The sequence below is a fragment of the Galleria mellonella genome, unplaced genomic scaffold (genome assembly GCF_026898425.1).
Source record: "Galleria mellonella isolate WM207_F2 unplaced genomic scaffold, CSIRO_AGI_GalMel_v1 utg150, whole genome shotgun sequence".
NCBI lineage: Eukaryota > Metazoa > Arthropoda > Insecta > Lepidoptera > Pyralidae > Galleria > Galleria mellonella.
In genome coordinates this window covers 2,982,750-2,988,749 of record NW_026442002.1, presented here as the reverse complement: position 1 = coordinate 2,988,749, position 6,000 = coordinate 2,982,750, and positions in this window count along the sequence as shown.

Here is a 6,000-nt window from a genome sequence, read left to right as displayed (position 1 = left end):
ATACTATGTAGTTATTTCGAATTGAAGTTTAAATAAATAAATAAACACTTTTTGAAGTCACATCGAAAAGAAAATTAAAATACAAGTCCAAGAAGCCCCAACTCACTCCCGCCTTAAAAACTATTAGGGTAAATTGAGACAAATGTAGCCAGGGTGACGATACCCCCAGTGATTAACTGAGATGTAGCCCCTCCCTCCCCACCATAGTGGGTGCTAATAATGGAAACGGACTCATAGGAAAACAGAATGCTAAATTTAGTACCGGCGCGATGCATGGGCATGGTTCATCATAATGACAAATAGATAGATAGATAGATACTGTTTATGATCTACTCCAAAAGGTTCATCAACATATATATAGAAATAGTGTAAATTCCGACAGACCCATATTTACCACAACACTACCTAGCAGCGCATGAAGTTAGCGCAAATGTGACGTATTGGTCTCGGGATGGTTTGTGGGAACATCAGCTGTAGTGTTCGCACAGTATACCTACAGTGCGAGCAATGTAGCGGACGCACCATACCACTATTGTTATAAAATATAGTTTAATTTGCTTAACGGATGCTTATGTTTTACTCTGTGGTAAACTATAATTGGCTAGCATGTAGTAAATGTAATGTAATATGTATTCAATTTTGTAAAAAGCTGTTGTTATACCAAATAAAATAAATAAATAAAAATAGTGTTTATCTATCTATCTATCTACATCACCATCATTTCAGCCGTTATCCGTCCACTCCATAGACTGCCATAAAGAAGTCCTAAGCCACCTGCATACACTGACTCCCTGCAATGCATTTGAGGTGGTCTAGTAGCGAGCTAGCTAGCACTTTATCTAGTAGCGGGTTTTTTTATGGGTGAAACTGGAATGGTATCTGGTACCTGCGCTATCGGTATAGCGTATACCGTAAGGATGATAGGTGAGGATGAAAATGCAGGTCAGTTAGTTCATTATGACTGTCAATTTGTTGAATTTGTTGTTGAATTCAGACAACAGAAAAGAGGGTATATTGCTGGCAATGAGACTCTAGTCTGCATTACTAACAATCCCTTCCTTTCCCTCCTCCGCCTATTATGTGTCGTTTTTAATGGTTGATAATGGAATGGTAGCCCCACCTGTGCTATCGGTATACGCTGGCGGGGCACCAGTGAGGGATGATAAGTGAAAATGAAAGAGCAGGTCAGTTAGCCCATCGTGATGAATACACCTGGAATTCAGCACGATGGTTTGTAGGGGAGACCACGTGGAGGTCGACCTGTCAGGGTATATTGCTAGCAATGAGACCAGTAGTTCGCATCCCAATTAAGTATATTGTTTCGTAAAAAAAAAGAATTTTCCAAACCGGTTCACAACTGACGGACTTGTAAGGTAACAAATTTGAAAAATATACAATCGAATTGAGAAACTCTCTTTTTTTAAATTGGTTAAAAAAATTATGGTAGTAAACTCATTAATTCCTCACTTTCCGTGTCTAGGGAAAGTAGATAAAGCTTCATATGAAAAATCAGTTCAGGATAGGATACGGCTGATATATCTGAAGAAGGTAAAAGTTCTTAAAATTAAAAAAATAATAAGTTAGCAAAATTACAAAAAAAAAAAAGAAAAACAAGAAAAGGTAATTTTATAAAGAAAGAGGAAATATATGTTTGTCTGTAAGGAATAAAGACTGTTTGTAAGAGATTGCTTAGCAATAAGACCGCCTTTCGTACTACACTATACTTATTGAAAATTGTTCAACAAATCCTGTTATGTTGGTGCAATAAAGTGTTAAATAAATAAAAATAAATAAATAAACTCAAAAACTACTCGACTGATTTTTTTATTATACCACTGAGGTGGCAAACAAGCATACGGCCCATCTGATGGTAAGTGGTTACCGTAGCCTATGAACACCTGCAATACCAGAGATATAATACGCGCGCGTTGCCGACCCTGAAGAAACCTCTTTACCCCCCTTTTGAAGAACCCCACGCTGTAGTCTCTTGGGAAAACCTCGGCAGGGAGCTCATTCCACAACCTGAGTGTTCGTAGGAGGAAACATCTTTGAAACCGCGCAGTACGCGACCATTGAGGCTGTAGGACATGAGAATAAACTCCCTGTCGATGGCGAGCTGTACGATGGTAGAAAGTGGCTGTGGGCATCATATGGAACAATTTGATTTAGAAAATTCTCTCATCTATCATCATTCATCATTTCGGCCATTAACTGTCCACTGCTGGACATAAGCCTTCCCCATAAAGGGAGTTTTGCCAGTAACTGCCACGCTTGGCAGGCGGGTTCACAACCGCAGTTAGGCTATTGGCGATATTTTGAGAGGGACGCTGCTACCTATCCTAAGAACTTTAAATTCTCTTAATCGCCTCTTACAACACCCATGGGAAATAAGGGATAATCCATTCTATGTTGGGACCACAGAACAATGAAAGCTAGAATAGCTAGAAAAGCATAGAATTGGCCACCCCTTCCTTTCTCATTCCTTTCTAGTGGGTGTCGTAAGAAGCGACTAAACGAGCTTATGCTAGAGAGATAGGCAGTAGTGTCCCTCTTAAAAGATCATCAAAAGCCAAACTACGGTTGCCAACCTGCCTGCCAAACATGACAATTACTGGCAAAATACCCCTTATGGGGGATTATGTTCAGCAGTGGACAGTTAAAATCTGATATAATAAAATGTTAAGGGGCGAAATGCCCTTTATTGCATAAGACAAGGACCGGAGGGAGACTTAGTACAAAAGTCGATTGCTTGGGCACCTCTGTCTCATTCGTGTTTCAACCTTGAAGCAGTTGTGTTTGCATGGCTGTGCTTAGGTTTGAAGGGTGAGATATGGCGTGAATTTACTGGCTACAGAGGAATAACACCTGAATCCTCAGGAATGGCAACGCATGGGGAGTATTATGGGCGAAACAGTATACTCCGTTATGTCCATGGTATTGCTCATGTCTATAGGCGACGGCTACCACTTTCCATCAGGTGGGCCGTCAGCTTGTTTGCCATTCTAAGTTGTATAAAAAAAAATAAGGCCCTTCTTTGCATAATGGTGGAAATTTCCATCATAGCATTGAATGCCCAAAAATTATATAAAAGAACAAGTTCACTTTAAATTGATCGTGTCTGGATACCTTTTTAATGTCCATTGCAGAAAAAAAACATAACTGTCAAATTTATTTTTTAATTTTTTAACCATTTTTCTTTTAATTTTGGACATGAATGTAATATAATACCTTGATTTATTTCACCAATAAAAAAAAATCATGCAAAAAAGGGTTAGTACGCTATAAATTCACAAAAATAGGATAGTTAAGGAACTATCCTAATAGTTCCTTTCAAATTTATTCATGGCAGTTACTTGAGGACTGGACGCGCCTTACTCGATAATTCACTCATGCAAATGTTCACAAGTGCATAAAATTCCCCCTCCGTAATAATAGAACTATATCCGATACTAAATTTAGCCACAATCGTTGAATGGAGGAAAATGTACTTATCATGTTAATATTATAAACTAATTCTCCGCCTCGGCTTCGTATAGACTTTTTTTATGCAACTTAGAATGACAAACAAGTTGACGGCCCACCTGGTGGAAAGTGGTAACCGTCGCCTATAGACATGAGCAGTACCATGGACATAACAGAGTATACTGTTTCGCCCATGACACCTCCCATGCGTTGCCATTCCTGAGGACTCAGGTGTTATTCCTCTGTACCCAGTAAATTCACGCCATATCCCACCCTTCAAACCGAAACACAGCCATGCAAACACAACTACTTCACGGTAGAAACACGAATGGGACAGAGGTGCTCAAGCAAACGATTTTTTTTACAAAGTCGCCCACTTCGTTTCCACTTTCCATCAGGTCGTCACCAGGTTTCCATTAGGTGAAACGTCATCTTGTTTGCCATTCTAAGTTGCATAAAAAAGACTTTATTTAAATAATAAATAAATTTTGGGTCAGATATTTGTGTATTAAAAATGTTGGGACACTTGATACGACACGACGAACTTATGAACATTATAATAGAAGGTAAGATAGAAGGAAGGAGGGGGAGAAGGAGACCGAGACATAGTTACATCAGGCAGATCAAGGAAGGAGTTGGTGTCGTGTCGTATCAAGAGGTGAAGAGACTCGCTGAAAATCGTAGTGAGTGGCAAGAGCTCCACCGACAAGAGCGCAGCTCTTAAATAGGATAGATAGATTATTTATTTACATTTCCATTAAATTCCATTGAAATGAAATTTAATGGAAATGAATTTCTTAACTCACACCTTGTTTCCAAATCTTTTTTTTTTATACAACTTAGAATGGCAAACAAGCTGACGGCCCACCTGATGGAAAGTGGTAACCGTCGCCTATACGAGTAGATACGAGCAGTACCATGGACATAACAGAGTATACTGTTTCGCCCATGATACCCCCCATGCGTTGCCACTCCTGAGGACTCAGGTGTTATTCCTCTGTAGCCAGTAAATTCACGCCATATCCCACCCTTCAAACCGAAACACAGCTATGCAAATACAACTGCTTCACGGTTGAAACACGAATGAGACAGAGGTAGCCAAGCAATCGACTTTTGTACAAAGTCTCCCTATATCTTGACAAAGTATTAAACAGTACAGTCTGTTCAGTATATTAAACTAAGTGACAAATTAGGTTTAAATTACATATGAATGCGCGTAAAGTGGATTATAACACATGAGTGCACAGCGTAATTGGACGACACTATGCAATATACTGTGAAGATTTTTTTATACAACTTAGAATGGCAAACAAGCTGACGGTATAATAGTTTAAGGGTATAATGTTGTCGAGCGGGGGAAAAGGGATTGTTAGCAATGGAGTTTGACTGCCCCATTGCAGGCAATATGCCTTATTAGGTCGACCTCCGCGTGGTTCCCCCTGGAAACCATCGTGAACAATTCTTGTTGAATTCGTCACGATGGGCCAACTGACCTGCTTCATTCTCACCTATCATCCTTTACTGGTGCCCCGCCGGTGTATACCGATAGCGCAGGTGGGGATACCATTCCATTATCACCTATTAAAAAAAAATGTTGTCGAGCAATAGCACTGAAGTGTACGACCATTTAGTATTTCAGAAAAAATCTACAGCAGCCTTGCCCAAAGTGGGCGATAACGCCCCCTTGTGGGCGCTGTTTAAACTCATTTTCACATTTATAATTCTAAGAATCTATACAAAAACATCAAGAGAACATTTGAGAGACATTTCATTTAATCAGTGCATGCTATTTTTGGGTCAAAATCAATGAATTTTCATTAATAAACACATTTAGCGATTAAACGGACAAATGGTGAAGGCGGTGTCTTCGTTAAATGAAAGTAATAGATCACGGAGTCGAAGCCAATAATGCTGTTGCGAATGGTATAATTGCTGATTCGTAAACTTAATTACATTTGACTACTTTCTTTTTATACAACTTAGAATGCCAAACAAGCTGACGGCCCACCTGATGGAAAGTGGTAACCGTCGCCTATAGACATGAGCAGTACCATGGACATAACAGAGAATTCTGTTTCACCCATGATACCCCCCATGCGTTGCCATACCTGAGGACTCAGGTGTTATTTCTCTGTACCCTGTAAATTCACTGCCATATTCCACCCTTCAAATCGAAACACAGCCAAGCAAACACAACTGCTTCACGGTAGAAACACGAATGGGACAGAGGCACCCAAGCAATCGACTTTTGTACAAAGACTCCCTCTACTTTTCAGCCGACTTCAAAAAGAAGATACTCCATTCGGTTGTATCTTTTTTACGTTTGTCACCTCATAACTCTGTCAGTTGTAAACCGATTTGCAAAAATTCTTTTTCTCAAACAATGATATAAGTGTATAATATAAAAATAGTTATATAAAAAATATAAAAATGTTAAAAATTCTACGAAACTGACTTAATTTGAATGAATCTGTAATATTAGTCTAGTGGGGGGAAAGGAATTGTTAGTAATGGAGACTGAGAATCCCATTGCTAGCA